We start from the raw sequence: 17419 nt of genomic DNA on the forward strand, positions 1-17419 counted from the left end.
GGTAGCATGAGACGGACTCTACAACCCACACAAGTGGCTCACGTAGTGCAGCTCATCCAGGATGGCACATCAATACGAGCTTTGGCAAGAAGGTTTGCTGTGTCTTAGCTTAGTGTTCAGAGGCTGGAGGCGCTACCAGGAGACAGGCCAGTACACGAGGAGACATGAAGGGGGCCGTAGGAGGGCAACAACCCAGCAGCAGGACCGCTACCTCAGCCTTTGTGCAAGGAGGAACAGGAGGAGCACTGCCAGAGCCCTGCAAAATGACCTACAACATGCTACAAATGTGCATGTGTCTGCATAAACCGTTAGACCATCCTCATGGAGTCGGTTTCTGAGTGCCCAACGTTCACAGATGGCTGTGAGCACAACCCCCCAACACCGTATAGGACACTTGACATTTGCCACAGAACACCAGGATTGGCAAGTTCTCCACTGGCACCCTGTGCTCTTCACAGATGAAAGCAGGTTCACACTGAGCACATGTGACAGAGTCTGGAGACGCCGTGGAGAGCGATCTGCCTGCAGCATCCTTCAGCATGACAGGTTTTGCAGTGGGTCAGTAATGGTGTGGGGTGGCATTTCTTTGGAGGGCCGCACAGCTCTCCATGTGCTCGCCAGAGGTAGCCTGAGATCCTCAGACTCCTTGTGAGAACATATGCTGGTGCAATTGGCCTTGGGTTCCTCCTAACGCAGGACAATGCCAGACCTCACGTGGCTGGAGTGTCAGCAGTTCCTGAAAGATGAAGGCATTGAAGCTATAGACTGGCCCGCCCATTCCCCAGATCTGAATCCGATTGAACACATCTGGGACATCATGTCTCTCACCATCGTCACATTGCACCACAGACTGTCCAGGATTTGGTGGATGCTTTATTCCAGGTCTGGGAGGAGATCCCTCAGGAGACCATCCGCCACATCATCAGGAGCATGCCAAGGCGTTGTAGGGAGATCATACTGGCACATGGAGGCCACACACACGGAGCATAATTTCCTTGTCTTGAGGCATTTCCACTGAAATTGGATCAGCCTGTAACTTCATTTTCCACTTTGATTTTGAGCATCATTCCAACTCCAGACCTCTGAGGGATTTACAACTGGAATATTTCATTCAGTGATATCTAGGATGTGGGATTTTAGTGTTCCCTTTTTTTTTTTGAGCAGTGTATATAAATATATAAGCAGCTCATGAGTTCAATTCTTCCCGCTACTGATCTAAGATTCCAGGCACATCAACATTCTAAAGAAAATAAATAAAAGTTCTAAAATATTTCAATATTATCATTTACACGTCTAAATGCTGCACGCAAAAATGACAATTCACTTCTTTAGTGAAGGTCATCTCATCTCCACCTTTGTTATCAGCATCTGGATAGTTTTTCAAAGAAAATGAAATACTGGTTTATCTGGCGGAAACTCTGTAGCTAGATCTGGAATGGTCTGCACTTATTACCTCGAGGCGGTGACAGTGGGAGGAGCTGCATAATATTTATATATTATGTGATCCTACAAGGCTATGGCATCTTCCATCAGCTAACTGATTGAATCTAATAGGATCAGCTACAGAAGCTTCCAGGTAGCTATTTACCAATACAGAATGTCAAGCCGTTCTCAACCTAAAATTTCACCTTCCCAGGTATGTGTACTTTACTTTTCTTGCAAAATATCTTACTGAGTCTGAAGTTTTTTTGGATCATTTATATTGAGAAAAAAAATATATAATCTATAATAAATATTCCTATAAAAATCTAGAGTTAAGATATAAAATAAATGCAAATAGAATTAAAAAAAACACTATATATATATATATATATATATACATACATATATATATATATATATATATATATATATATACATATACATATATATATATATATATATATATATATATATATATATATATATATATACACACACACACACACACATATATAGTATATATATATATTTATATATAGTGTTTTTTTTCATTTTATTTGCATTTATTTTAAATCTTAACTCTAGATTTTTATAGATATATATATATATATAATCTATAAAAATCTAGAGTTAAGATCTAAAATAAATGCAAATAAAATGAAAAAACACTATATATAGATATATATATATTTTTTACATTTTATTTTATATCTTAACTCTAGATTTTTATAGGAGATATATATATTATTATTATTATTTATTATTATAGCGCCATTTATTCCATGGCGCTTTACATGTGAGGAGGGGTATACATAATAAAAACAAGTACAATAATCTTGAACAATACAAGTCATAACTGGTACAGGAGGAGAGAGGACCCTGCCCGCGAGGTCTCACAATCTACAATATTTATATTGTACAAAATCCATATATATTTATTTATTTTATATCTTAACTCTAGACTTTTATAGGAGATATATATATATATATATATTGTAAGAAATGTAAGACTATTCTTACTGAGTGTGTTGGGGGGACACTCGCTTGACCGCGACATTCAGCACACGGGCACGGGTTTTAAAACCAAAAACAGTCCATACGGTTTATTATAGTGTCATAAACCGGGTTATGCACAGTTCCTTATGTACATCTCATGAAACACAACAGGCACCAACTGGTGATATTAACTTGCAGCTTTAAACACTTCATTTACAGCTTTGACTCACGGACACTGAACATGCTGGACCTCACTCCGTTCAGTTGCCGTGGGTTACCACACAGTTCCTGTTACAAGCACCAACGGCTTATGGAGGTACCTTATCGGAGCTCCTGCTCCATCTGCTGACTCCATGTCAGTCCTCTCTCCTGGGGAAACTGCCTTACGGGGTTCACCAACTTGCCTGGCCGGCACACATCAGTCAGTCCAGAGCCACCGAAGGCCGGTAGCTTCCCCAACACCGATCATCCAGGTCCCCAGTCTCTCAGGTGCTCCAAGAAGACTCCACTCACAGGAGCACCTAACCCAGACTGTCCAGGACCATGATCACACTGTGGACTTCAGGACGTCCATCCCACCTGGGACCGTCCAACACAGAGGCATGTGCTTTCCAGGAAGCCTCCTCCCAGGCTTCCAACACAAGAGCATACACAGCCCACACACAGGCCCTCAGGAGACATGTGACCCACACCCTGGCCAGACTATGTACCCGTAACCACACCCACAGTAATGGATCACATGGGCTGGCCACGTGATCCTGACATCATTGCAGGTCGATTCTCACGGCCTCAATACGACTCCGTGCACATACCGGGGAGACCATGCAGCGCCCCCTACCTGTTACAGGGGGTCACTGCATCACATATCCCCCCCCTCTGTTCAAACTTGTGGGGTTGAACACCTTTCATACACGTGGGGTCACGAGACATGTCACGCACGTTACCTTGCCCTACCAGTCGAGAGAACCGTCTCAGTCGGTTTTGAGCATCACATACAATCATGCAGTTGAGTTTACCCCGCCCCCAGCGGTCAACCTGTAGGTCTTGAGCTTTGGCCCTTAAGTCACAGTCTGTCTGTGTCACCAAACCTTTAGTCAAGTTTGTCTCTTTACTCGACCTTTCTCTCCAGGGTCGCCACCCACGGTTGGTGCGGTCATTAGTCCCACTTACAGTTGAGACTAGCAACTGATCAGAGTCCGACCCTCCGTCACCATGTCTACTACTGTTCATGTCCCTTAGCTTTGTACTGGGAGTAGAACTGCCACTTTCAGACATTCGACCACTTTGTCTCTCTGAACGTCCTTGGTGGTCAGCCATTCCATTCTTTGGAGGGTCCCTTTTGTTTCCTTTTCCTTGGGAAGAAGGAGGCCGCCACCTTATGTTCTGCAGCTGTTTATTGACCTGCCGTCTGTACAGTCTTAGCTGCTCTATTTCTCTCAGGTATGCCACGCGATACCTCAGGAGCATCCGAATATTCCCTAGACTCTCCTTGGACCCGACAACCAGGAATGACACCATCCCATCTTCACCCACCTGGGCCTCGTCATCAGCCGGAATCCTCAGTCTCTTCACACCGGATATATTCACCATCTCCTGCATCACTTTCCCAAATCTGCCAATGAGCTTCGCTACCAGAGCTTTGGGCACTTGGACTGTGTCCTCTACCAAGCCCAGACGACTTTGAGCTTTCCTGGCTTGCTCCAAACAACGAGTGGCCTCATTATTCCTCAACAGGATCATCTGTTTCGTGCGGAGGCACTGTAGGTGCATGTCCCTCAGGACAGCCACCCTCTTCACTGTGACTTCTTTAGTAGACAGTATCACCAACTGTTTCGTCTCCAGTCCCCAGTGCACACTACACGCTTCTACTGCCTTTTTAAAGGCCTCATGCACACCCTCACTGGTACATGCATCTTGCGCCTCTTCGGGTACATCTATCATGCACTTGAAGAGCGGAGTCTCACTTCCTTCAGGAACGGACGGCTCCGGCTTTGCCATGGACCTTTCCATCAAGACACCTGTCACAACCGGGTGACTATCTTGTTCTGCCTTTAGTGCCAACTCCTCTTCAGCTTTACCCTCTTCCAGACCCCTGGTCAAGATGGGCATTAGCAGCTTCACCTCGTTACCACTCTGGTACTGGCACGGGAAGTCTGCGACCACCACCTCTTTCTCTTGTAGAGGGCCTTTTAGTGCTTCTCTGAGCTCTACAATGTCTTCCTTTAGGGTCTTATACATACTTTGCCATGTGAACAGGTGACCTCTGAGCTCAGAGACTTCCTTCTCCAGCTCATCCACCCTGTGCTCAGCCGCTTGTCTCAGGATTCTTTCTCGTTCGACATGTTCTTTCACTGTCTCTTTAATCAATTCTATCTCGCTTCTCCCATCCTCTGGATTGGTGGAACATCCATCACTTGAGGAGGTATTTACTTCAGGCACCACTTCTTTGGTGGCCTCCTCCACTTCAACACCCTCAGACTCTGCACTGTCAGGGTCGGCCCTCTCTTGGGTCTCAGTGGTGACATCATTAGGTTCGTCCCTTTTCCCTGGGACTTCCGAGAACTTCATACACTCCAGGTCCTCAGCATTTTCCGTCAATTCTTCACACGGTGCAACTGGTTCCGCCCCTTTGCCTCTTTTACGTCTCCGGCGACGGGAGGAAGACATGCCATTTGTACCTGAGTCAACCTTACTGCACTCTTTCCCACTGGCATCACAGTCTGAACGGGAGTCACCACCACCCGATCGGTCATCCAGGAACCAGCCGTCCCCATCTAAACAGGTCACAGTTTCTGGAATAGCTGCCACCGCTACCATGACTTCAGCCTGTGGAGCCCTGTCGTTTCTCTGTGTCAGCACCTCTGTCAGCACAGCGTCACACTCCGCTCCAGCGCTTGTTACTGACCATGACTTGTCACAGTCACCCCCAGAGTCTGTGTCACACCCCACAGTACGATGACCCCGCAAGTCACTCTCTGTCTGGGTGTCAGCTCCACTTATTTTAACCACCAGACCACTACCAGTCGTATTGTGGCACACTTCAGGTGACGTCAGGTCAGCTAGTTGAGCAGTCGCACCTTTACCCTTGGTCAGGCCTACCTTAGGACTGTCAACTCTAGGGGGCGCCTTCTCAACATTACTACCTCCCATCCACATTATATCCACAAACACTTCACCCTTTTCCCACAGTGCTTCTAAATCTTGTCCTATTACCATAGGACACGGCAAGTTTGGGACTACAGCCACCTCATGGTATTTGTAAACCCCCGCTACGACAATGTAGAGAGTGGCTACCTTAAGACGTTCAGTGTCCCCAGGTGACACAGAACTCCCTGGAACGGTTCTCAGCAAAGACGCTTCTCTCCCCGGGTCTATCAACCCCCGCACACACTCTCCATCCAGCCAAAAAGGACACAGTCGTGACTCCTCACTGATTGCCGCCTCCTTTTTGGCTCCGCCCCCTTTTGGGGCCACTGCTCTGCTTTTTGACACCACCCCTGTTCGGGATTCAGCCCCCCTTTGGGATTCCACCCCTTTTTGGGCCATTACCCCTGTTCGGGTTACCACCCCTTTCTGGGACTCCGCCCCCTTTTGGGCAACCATCTCCATTTGGGCCACCGTTCACTATTAGGGATAGTCTCCTCCCTGGGATACACCCCGTGAACTTCCCCACGGCACTCAGGCCCCAGTTCGCACAGAACACCCCTTTGTCTCTGGGCTTGTACTGGCCCTTTAAGAGTCAGCACAACTTGGAGGAAAAGGGAGAGAAAAAAAAAATTACAATTTTTTTTTCTTTTATATGTCACTCCACCAGCTCTTGCTGGTACCGCCACAGCTCCCGCTGCAGTCACACACAACCAGCACCTCCGGCCGCCAACCACAAGCCACTGCAGCTCCGCCTGCTGTGGAACCTCTCGCTGCCACTGCAGCTACGCCTGCTGTGGAACCTCTTGCTGCCACTGCAGCTACGCTCCACAAGGCTCTACCGCCGACTTCGTGGACCTGCCAATCCACAGGACGCCGCTTGTCCCCTTCGTAACCCCGCCGAGGTACAGCCAGACGCTTGTCAGCTTCGTAACCCCGCCGAGTTACAGCCAGACGCTTGTCAGCTTCGTAACCCCGCCGAGTTACAGCAATTAACTCCACGTGTGCGTGCTGGACCATTGCCCGAATTCGAGCACCAAATGTAAGAAATGTAAGACTATTCTTACTGAGTGTGTTGGGGGACACTCGCTTGACTGCGACATTCAGCACACGGGCACGGGTTTTAAAACCAAAAACAGTCCATACGGTTTATCATAGTGTCATAAACCGGGTTATGCACAGTTCCTTATGTACATCTCATGAAACACAACAGGCACCAACTGGTGATATTAACTTGCAGCTTTAAACACTTCATTTACAGCTTTGACTCACGGACACTGAACATGCTGGACCTCACTCCGTTCAGTTGCCGTGGGTTACCACACAGTTCCTGTTACAAGCACCAACGGCTTATGGAGGTACCTTATCGGAGCTCCTGCTCCATCTGCTGACTCCGTGTCAGTCCTCTCTCCTGGGGAAACTGCCTTACGGGGTTCACCAACTTGCCTGGCCGGCACACATCAGTCAGTCCAGAGCCACCGAAGGCCGGTAGCTTCCCCAACACCGATCATCCAGGTCCCCAGTCTCTCAGGTGCTCCAAGAAGACTCCACTCACAGGAGCACCTAACCCAGACTGTCCAGGACCATGATCACACTGTGGACTTCAGGACGTCCATCCCACCTGGGACCGTCCAACACAGAGGCATGTGCTTTCCAGGAAGCCTCCTCCCAGGCTTCCAACACAGGAGCATATACAGCCCACACACAGGCCCTCAGGAGACATGTGACCCACACCCTGGCCAGACTATGTACCCGTAACCACACCCACAGTAATGGATCACATGGGCTGGCCACGTGATCCTGACATCATTGCAGGTCGATTCTCACGGCCTCAATACGACTCCGTGCACATACCGGGGAGACCATGCAGCGCCCCCTACCTGTTACAGGGGTCACTGCATCACAATATATATATATATATATATATATATATATATATCTCCTATAAAAGTCTAGAGTTAAGATATAAAATAAATGCAAATAAAATGAAAAAAAAACACACTATATATACAGTTGTGGCCAAAAGTATTGACACCCCTGCAATTCTGTCAGATAATACTCAGTGTCTTCCTGAAAATGATTGCAAACACAAATTCTTTGGTATTATTATCTTCATTTAATTTGTCTTAAATGAAAAAACACAAAAGAGAATGAAGCAAAAAGCAAAACATTGATCATTTCACACAAAACTCCAAAAATGGGCCAGACAAAAGTATTGGCACCCTCAGCCTAATACTTGGTTGCACAACCTTTAGCCAAAATAACTGCGACCAACTGCTTCCGGTAACCATCAAAGAGTTTCTTACAAAGCTCTGCTGGAATTTTAGACCATTCTTCTTTGGCAAACTGCTCCAGGTCCCTGATATTTGAAGGATGCCTTCTCCAAACTGCCATTTTTAGATCTCTCCACAGGTGTTCTATGGGATTCAGGTCTGGACTCATTGCTGGCCACCTTAGAAGTCTCCAGTGCTTTCTCTCAAACCATTTTCTAGTGCTTTTTGAAGTGTGTTTTGGGTCATTGTCCTGCTGGAAGACCCATGACCTGACCTCTGAGGGAGACCCAGCTTTCTCACACTGGGCCCTACATTATGCTGCAAAATTTGTTGGTAGTCTTCTGACTTCATAATGCCATGCACACGGTCAAGCAGTCCAGTGCCAGAGGCAGCAAAGCAACCTCAAAATATCAGGGAACCTCCGCCATTTTTGACTGTAGGGACCGTTTTCTTTTCTTTAAATGCCTCTTTTTTTCTCCTGTAAACTCTATGTTGATGTCTTTGCCCAAAAAGCTCTACTTTTGTCTCATCTGACCAGAGAACATTCTTCCAAAACGTTTTAGGCTTTTTCAGGAAAGTTTTGGCAAACTCCAGCCTGGCTTTTTTATGTCTCGGGGTAAGAAGTGGGGTCTTCCTGGGTCTCCTACCATACAGTCCCTTTTTGTGTAAATCAAGTTTATTGAATGAAATCACTTTCACAAAAACTATTGAAACAAGATAATAGTAGAATAATACCATCTGAATGACATTTGAGATATTACCACTGTAATCAAGAGGAAATGTGTAATAAACAATACTCTATGATCCCGCACCATGACTCCGTTATCTTCTTGCTGTAAGCTATGATGGCGGCATATGTCTATAGTCACCGTCACAGTGTGGATCCGTTTCTCCGGAACTTCGTTTAATAACCACGTTCAAATATATCACCGGAGTAAATTATCCCAATTAAGTCCTAATCATAACCCAAACTCCTTTATAACATACTAGATGGCAGCCCGATTCTAAAGAATCGGGAGTCTAGAATCCATATATACTTTATTTATTCAAATGTAAGAATAATACAATTAATAAATAATAGTAAGAAAGAACAAAAAATGGCTGCACTCACCAGCTCTTGACAATTCTAGACAGTACGGCACATTTCTGATTGGTCGCTCGCGGCAGGCGGCAACCAATCAGAAAAGTGCCGCGCACCACGAAGGCATATATCTTTGTCCACCCTGAGCGGGTGTAGGACGCTGGTGACGTCACTTATCTCCGGACATTATCTCCGGACAAAGCCACGGAAGTTGGCACAAATTGCCGGAAGTAGTATTCTAGGCAATTATATATTAGATTTTAATGTTATCAGTGTTTACCTTTGAACGTTTATATTGTATTGTCCTGTCACCAGCCATGTGTACGATTATCGGCCGAAAGCCTCTCTGGAACCAATAATCACCCCATGTAAAGGTATCTTTATAAGTTAAAGATTCAGAATACTATGACTTTTATCATATCCTGAACAGTCAAGTTTTTTATGAACCGTTAAGGTTTTCTGGTTGAAGTAAAAAAAACTGAGTGTTTACAGTTTGAAACCATAAAATGTTGAAAAATTATGTCATTCTTGAGTATATCACTCAATGGTGCTCATAAACGTGTCAAATTTGATCTATAATATACTTTAATATACGTTACTTTAATCTTTAATATACTTAAGAACAGGGCCCCAGACATCACACAGGGAGTCTGAAACACCGCACAGTGGTCCAAAATATCGCTGTGCTCTGCCTGGGGCCCCATATGCTGCCTGGGGCCCCTGTGCTCTGCCTGGGGCCCCATATGCTGCCTGGGGCCCCTGTGCTCTGCCTGGGGCCCCTGTGCTCTGCCTGGGGCCCCATGTTCTGCCTGGGGCCCCTGTGCTCTGCCTGGGGCCACTGTGCTCTGCCTGGGGCCCCATATGCTGCCTGGGGCCCCTGTGCTCTGCCTGGGGCCCCATATGCTGCCTGGGGCCCCTGTGCTCTGCCTGGGGCTCCATAGGCTGCCTGGGGCCCCTGTGCTCTACCTGGGACCACTGTGCTCTGCCTGGGGCCCCATATGCTGCCTGGGGCCCCTGTGCTCTGCCTGGGGCCCCTGTGCTCTGCCTGGGGCCCCATGTTCTGCCTGGGGCCACTGTGCTCTGCCTGGGGCCCCATATGCTGCCTGGGGCCCCTGTGCTCTGCCTGGGGCCCCTGTGCTCTGCCTGGGGCCCCATGTTCTGCCTGGAGCCCCTGTGCTCTGCCTGGGGCAACTGTGCTCTGCCTGGGTGTAGGACACTGGTGACGTCACTTATCTCCGGACATTAGCTCCGGACATTAGCTCCGGACATTAGCTCCGGACATTATCTCCGGACATTAGCTCCGGACAAAGCCACGGAAGTTGGCACAAATTGCAGGAAGTAGTATTCTAGGCAATTATATATTAGACTAGATGGCAGCCCGATTCTAAAGAATCGGGAGTCTAGAATCCATATATACTTTATTTATTCAAATGTAAGAATAATACAATTAATAAATAATAGTAAGAAAGAACAAAAAATGGCTGCACTCACCAGCTCTTGACAATTCGTGACAGTACGGCACATTTCTGATTGGTCGCTCGCGGCAGGCGGCAACCAATCAGAAAAGTGCCACGCACCACGAAGGCATATATCTTTGTCCACCCTGAGCGGGTGTAGGACGCTGGTGACGTCACTTATCTCCGGACAAAGCCACGGAAGTTGGCACAAATTGCCGGAAGTAGTATTCTAGGCAATTATATATTAGATTTTAATGTTATCAGTGTTTACCTTTGAACGTTTATATTGTATTGTCCTGTCACCAGCCATGTGTACGATTATCGGCCGAAAGCCTCTCTGGAACCAATAATCACCCCATGTAAAGGTATCTTTATAAGTTAAAGATTCAGAATACTATGACTTTTATCATATCCTGAACAGTCAAGTTTTTTATGAACCGTTAAGGTTTTCTGGTTGAAATAAAAAAAACTCTGAGTGTTTACAGTTTGAAACCATAAAATGTTGAAAAATTATGTCATTCTTGAGTATATCACTCAATGGTGCTCATAAACGTGTCAAATTTGATCTATAATATACTTTAATATACGTTACATTAATCTTTAATATACTTAAGAACAGGGCCCCAGACATCACACAGGGGGTCTGAAACACCGCACAGTGGTCCAAAATATCGCTGTGCTCTGCCTGGGGCCCCATATGCTGCCTGGGGCCCCTGTGCTCTGCCTGGGGCCCCATATGCTGCCTGGGGCACCTGTGCTCTGCCTGGGGCCCCTGTGCTCTGCCTGGGGCCCCATGTTCTGCCTGGGGCCCCTGTGCTCTGCCTGGGGCCACTGTGCTCTGCCTGGGGCCCCATATGCTGCCTGGGGCCCCTGTGCTCTGCCTGGGGCCCCATATGCTGCCTGGGGCCCCTGTGCTCTGCCTGGGGCCCCATAGGCTGCCTGGGGCCCCTGTGCTCTACCTGGGACCACTGTGCTCTGCCTGGGGCCCCATATGCTGCCTGGGGCCCCTGTGCTCTGCATGGGGCCCCTGTGCTCTGCCTGAGGCCCCATGTTCTGCCTGGGGCCACTGTGCTCTGCCTGGGGCCCCATAGGCTGCCTGGGGCCCCTGTGCTCTGCCTGGGACCACTGTGCTCTGCCTGGGGCCCCATATGCTGCCTGGGGCCCCTGTGCTCTGCCTGGGGCCCCATATGCTGCCTGGGGCCCTTGTGCTCTGCCTGGGGCCCCATATGCTGCCTGGGGCCCCTGTGCTCTGCCTGGGGCCCCTGTGCTCTGCCTGGGGCCCCATGTTCTGCCTGGGGCCCCTGTGCTCTGCCTGGGGCCACTGTGCTCTGCCTGGGGCCCCATGTTCTGCCCGGGGCCACTGTGCTCTGCCTGGGGCCCCATAAGCTGCCTGGGGCCCCTGTGCTCTGCCTGGGACCACTGTGCTCTTCCTGGGGCCCCATATGCTGCCTGGGGCCCCTGTGCTCTGCCTGGGGCCCCATATGCTGCCTGGGGCCACTGTGCTCTGCCTGGGGCCCCATATGCTGCCTGGGGCCCCTGTGCTCTGCCTGGGGCCCCTGTGCTCTGCCTGGGGCCCCATGTTCTGCCTGGGGCCCCTGTGCTCTGCCTGGGGCCACTGTGCTCTGCCTGGGGCCCCATGTTCTGCCTGGGGCCACTGTGCACTGCCTGGGGCCCCATAAGCTGCCTGGGGCCCCTGTGCTCTGCCTGGGACCACTGTGCTCTGCCTGGGGCCCCATATGCTGCCTGGGGCCCCTGTGCTCTGCCTGGGGCCACTGTGCTCTGCCTGGGGCCCCATATGCTGCCTGGGGCCCCTGTGCTCTGCCTGGGGCCCCTGTGCTCTGCCTGGGGCCCCATGTTCTGCCTGGGGCCCCTGTGCTCTGCCTGGGGCCACTGTGCTCTGCCTGGGGCCCCTGTGCTCTGCCTGGGGCCCCATATGCTGCCTGGGGCCCCTGTGCTCTGCCTGGGGCACCTGTGCTCTGCCTGGGGCCTCTGTGCTCTGCCTGGGGCCCCTGTGCTCTGCCTGGGGCCCCATGTTCTGCCTTTGGCCCCTGTGCTCTGCCTGGGGCCACTGTGCTCTGCCTGGGGCCCCATATGCTGCCTGGGGCCCCTGTGCTCTGCCTGGGGCCCCATATGCTGCCTGGGGCCCCTGTGCTCTGCCTGGGGCCACTGTGCTCTGCCTGGGGCCCCATAGGCTGCCTGGGGCCCCTGTGCTCTGCCTGGGACCACTGTGCTCTGCCTGGGGCCCCATATGCTGCCTGGGGCCCCTGTGCTCTGCCTGGGGCCACTGTGCTCTGCCTGGGGCCCCATATGCTGCCTGGGGCCCCTGTGCTCTGCCTGGGTGTAGGACACTGGTGACGTCACTTATCTCCGGACATTAGCTCCGGACATTAGCTCCGGACATTATCTCCGGACATTAGCTCCGGACATTATCTCCGGACATTAGCTCCGGACAAAGCCACGGAAGTTGGCACAAATTGCAGGAAGTAGTATTCTAGGCAATTATATATTAGATACAACAATTAACATACAAAGAGAAGAAAACGGGAAGAGACAGAAAGAAAAGAAGAGATAAGAGGGAAAGGATGGGGGGGGGGACCGACTTCCGCTACATACAGTCCCTTTTTATTCAGACGCCGACGGATAGTACGGGTTGACACTGTTGTACCCTCGGACTGCAGGGCAGCTTGAACTTGTTTGGATGTTAGTCGAGGTTCTTTATCCAACATCCGCACAATCTTGTGTTGAAATCTCTTGTCAATTTTTCTTTTCCGTCCACATCTAGGGAGGTTAGCCACAGTGCCATGGGCTTTAAACTTCTTGATGACACTGCGCACGGTAGACACAGGAACATTCAGATCTTTGGAGATGGACTTGTAGCCTTGAGATTGTTAATGCTTCCTCACAATTTGGTTTCTCAAGTCCTCAGACAGTTCTTTGGTCTTCTTTCTTTTCTCCATGCTCAATGTGGTACACACAAGGACACAGGACAGAGGTTGAGTCAACTTTAATCCATGTCAACCGGCTGCAAGAGTGATTTAGTTATTGCCAACACCTGTTAGGTGCCACAGGTAAGTTACAGGTGCTGTTAATTACACAAATTAGAGAAGCATCACATGATTTTTCGAACAGTGCCAATACTTTTGTCCATCTCCTTTTTTATGTTTGGTGTGGAATTATATCCAATTTGGCTTTAGGACAATCCTTTTTGTGTTTTTTCATTTAAGACAAATTAAATGAAGATAATAACAAATAATTTGTGTTTGCAATCATTTTCAGGAAGAAACTGAGTATTATCTGACAGAATTGCAGGGGTGTCAATACTTTTGGCCACAACTGTATATATATATATTTTTTTTTTCCATTTTATTTGCATTTATTTTATATCGTAACTCTAGATTTTTATAGGAGATTATACAGTATATATACTAGATGGTGGCCCGATTCTAACGCATCGGGTATTCTAGAACATGCATGTCCACGTAGTATATTGGCCAGACACGTAGTATATTACCCAGTGACGTAGTATATTGTGCAGTTACGTAGTATATTGCCCAGTGACGTAGTATATTGCCCAGTGACGTAGTATACAGCACAGAGCCACATAGTATATTGCACAGCGATGTAGTATATTGCCCAGCCACGTAGTATAGCCACGTAGTATATTGCCCAGTCACGTAGTATATTGCCCAGCCACGTAGTATATTGCCCAGTGACGTAGTATATTGCACAGCGATGTAGTATACAGCACAGAGCCACGTAGTATATTGCCCAGGGACGTAGTATATTGCCCAGTGACGTAGTATACAGCACAGAGCCACATAGTATATTGCACAGCGATGTAGTATATTGCCCAGCCACGTAGTATAGCCACGTAGTATATTGCCCAGTCACGTAGTATATTGCCCAGCCACGTAGTATATTGCCCAGTGACGTAGTATATTGCACAGCGATGTAGTATACAGCACAGAGCCACGTAGTATATTGCCCAGCCACGTAGTATATTGCCTAGCTACGTAGTAGATTGCCCAGCCACGTATGTCACAGGTTAAAAAATAAACATACTCACCTTCCGAACCGAGGGCCCCTTGTAGTTCTAACATACTCACCATATTTGTAGTTCTGTCACCTGTGCGCGGTACAGGCGGCAGCTTCCGGTCCCAGGGTGTGATGACGTCGCGGTCACATAACTGTGACGTCATGGCGGGTCCTGCTCGAGCAGGCGCGCAGGGCCTGTGATGACGTCGCGGTCACATGACCGTGACGTCATGGCAGGTCCTTCTGCCATACGATCCTTGGTACCGGAACCTGCCGCTTGCACAGAGCAGTTACCGGAGGGTGGCGAGGAGCGGGAAAGGCAGCGGAAGGTGAGTATATAATGATTTTTTTTTTTATTATTATTATTTTTAACATTAGATCCTTTTACTATTGACGCTGCATAGGCAGCGTCAATAGTAAAAACTTGGTCGCACAGGGTTTAATAGCGGCAGTAATGGAGTGAGTTACCCCCGGCATTGCACGGTCCGTTACCGCTGGCATTAACCCTGTGTGAGCCGTGACTCCAGGGAGTATGGAGCGGCCGCCCGGCACTGACTGCAGGGGAGTAGGGAGGGACTAATTGGACTGTGGCCGTCGCTGATTGGTCGCGGCAGCCATGACAGGCAGCTGGCGAGACCAATCAGCAAATGAATAACCGTGACAGACAGAAGGACAGACGGAAGTGACCCTTAGACAATTATATAGTAGATATATATATATATATATATATATATATATATATAGATATATATATAATCTCCTGTAAAAATCTAGAGTTAAGATATAAAATAAATGCAAGTAAAATGAAAAAAACACACACACATATACACTCACCGGCCACTTTATTAGGTACACCATGCTAGTAACGGGTTGGACCCCCTTTTGCCTTCAGAACTGCCTCAATTCTTCGTGGCATAGATTCAACAAGGTGCTGGAAGCATTCCTCAGAGATTTTGGTCCATATTGACATGATGGCATCACACAGTTGCCACAGATTTGTCGGCTGCACATCCCAAAGATGCTCCATACAAGGCAGGATGGATCCATGCTTTCATGTTGTTTACGCCAAATTCTGACCCTACCATCCGAATGTCGCAGCAGAAATCGAGACTCATCAGACCAAGCAACGTTTTTCCAATCTTCTACTGTCCAATTTCGATGAGCTTGTACAAATTGTAGCCTCAGTTTCCTGTTCTTAGCTGAAAGGAGTGGTACCCGGTGTGGTCTTCTGCTGCTGTAGCCCATCTGCCTCAAAGTTCGATGCACTGTGCGTTCAGAGATGCTCTTAGGCCTACCTTGGTTGTAACGGGTGGCGATTTGAGTCATTGTTGCCTTTCTATCAGCTCGAACCAGTCTGCCCATTCTCCTCTGACCTCTGGCATCAACAAGGCATTTCCGCCCACAGAACTGCCGCTCACTGGATTTTTTTTCTTTTTCGGACCATTCTCTGTAAACCCTAGAGATGGTTGTGCGTGAAAATCCCAGTAGATCAGCAGTTTCTGAAATACTCAGACCAGCCCTTCTGGCACCAACAACCATGCCACGTTCAAAGGCACTCAAATCACCTTTCTTCCCCATACTGATGCTCGGTTTGAACTGCAGGAGATTGTCTTGACCATGTCTACATGCCTAAATGCACTGAGTTGCCGCCATGTGATTGGCTGATTAGAAATTAAGTGTTAACAAGAAGTTGGACAGGTGTACCTAATAAAGTGGCCGGTGAGTGTATATATATATATATATATATATATATATATATATATATATATATATATATAGTGTTTTTTCATTTTATTTGCTTTTAAGATATATCTTAACTCTAGATTTTTATAGGAGACTTTAAGACGCATTGGACAGCATAAAACATGACTAGTGGTACCGTATCGGGGGTATATATATATATATATATATATATATATATATATATATATATTCCATATGCATTGGAGATGGAGGTCAACCGTATTTTTCAAACTATAAGATGCACCAGACCATAAGATGCACCTAGGTTTTAGAAGAGGAAATTAGAAAAATATTGGAGCAAAAAAAATGTGGTCAATTCTGTTCCAATACCCCCAATCCACGTATACATTGCCTCTCATCCCCATCCTAGTATGCATGACCCCCTCATCCCCATCCTGGAACGCATGTCACCCATCTGAAAAAAACAAAAAAAATAAACCATTCCACTTACATTCCCTGCTCTCCCTCACAGCTTCCTTTTCTGATGCCAGCAGCTGATTTAGGCTTGAAAGTAGTGACATCATGCGCTGCTTACAAGCTGAGGACAGCTGCCGGAATTCTCAGTGCTCCACACGCCTGGAATACGTGCATTTGGAGCAGTGAATATTCATTTGTCTTTAACCCCTTAACGACTGCCGATACGCCTTTTAACGGCGGCCGCTAAGGGTACTTAAACCACAGCGCCGTTAATTAATGGCGCTGTGGAAAAAGTGAATAGCGCCCCCCAGAGTCAGATTTTCTCTGGGGTCTCAGTTAGCGGGGGTAGCCGAGACCCCAGAGAACTTGATTCGGGGGTTTTTTACCGACCCCCGAGTTGCGATCGCCGGTAATTAACCATTTACCGGCGGTTGCAAAAAACAAACACACAAGATTTCCCATTTAATTTCTCTGTCCTCCGATGTGATCGCACATCAGAGGACAGAGAAATGGGGTCCCCGATCACCCCCGATGGCCCCCCGATACTCACCTGTCTCCCCTGGTGCTCCTCGTGGCTCCCGATGGGCGCCGCCATCTTCTTCCGCAAAAAAATGGCGGGCGCATGCGCAGTGCGCCCGCCGGCCGACACCCGGGAGATCTTTGGGGTCTCGGCTGCTGGGGGTAGCCGAGACCCCAAAGAACATGATCGGGTCGGTTTTTACAGACCCCTGTTTTGCGATCGCCGGTAATTAACTGTTTACCGGCGACCGCAAAAAAAAACAAAAAACGATGTGTAATTCTCTGTCCTCTGATGTGATCGCACATCAGAGGACAGAGAAATAGGGGGATTC

At 48.4% G+C, this 17419-nt stretch overlaps 1 pseudogene across 1 annotated transcript in view; it reads left to right on the top strand.

The window, feature by feature from the left end:
- The first annotated feature begins 1530 nt into the window (after positions 1-1530).
- The window catches only part of LOC143767779 (potassium-transporting ATPase alpha chain 2-like), a 42453-nt pseudogene continuing 26564 nt past the window's right edge, over positions 1531-17419 (top strand). The window contains exon 1 of the transcript XR_013213770.1: positions 1531-1636. The product of XR_013213770.1 is annotated as a potassium-transporting ATPase alpha chain 2-like (transcript). The remainder of the gene's footprint in view (positions 1637-17419) is intronic.

The sequence above is a fragment of the Ranitomeya variabilis genome, chromosome 4, assembly GCF_051348905.1.
Source record: "Ranitomeya variabilis isolate aRanVar5 chromosome 4, aRanVar5.hap1, whole genome shotgun sequence".
NCBI lineage: Eukaryota > Metazoa > Chordata > Amphibia > Anura > Dendrobatidae > Ranitomeya > Ranitomeya variabilis.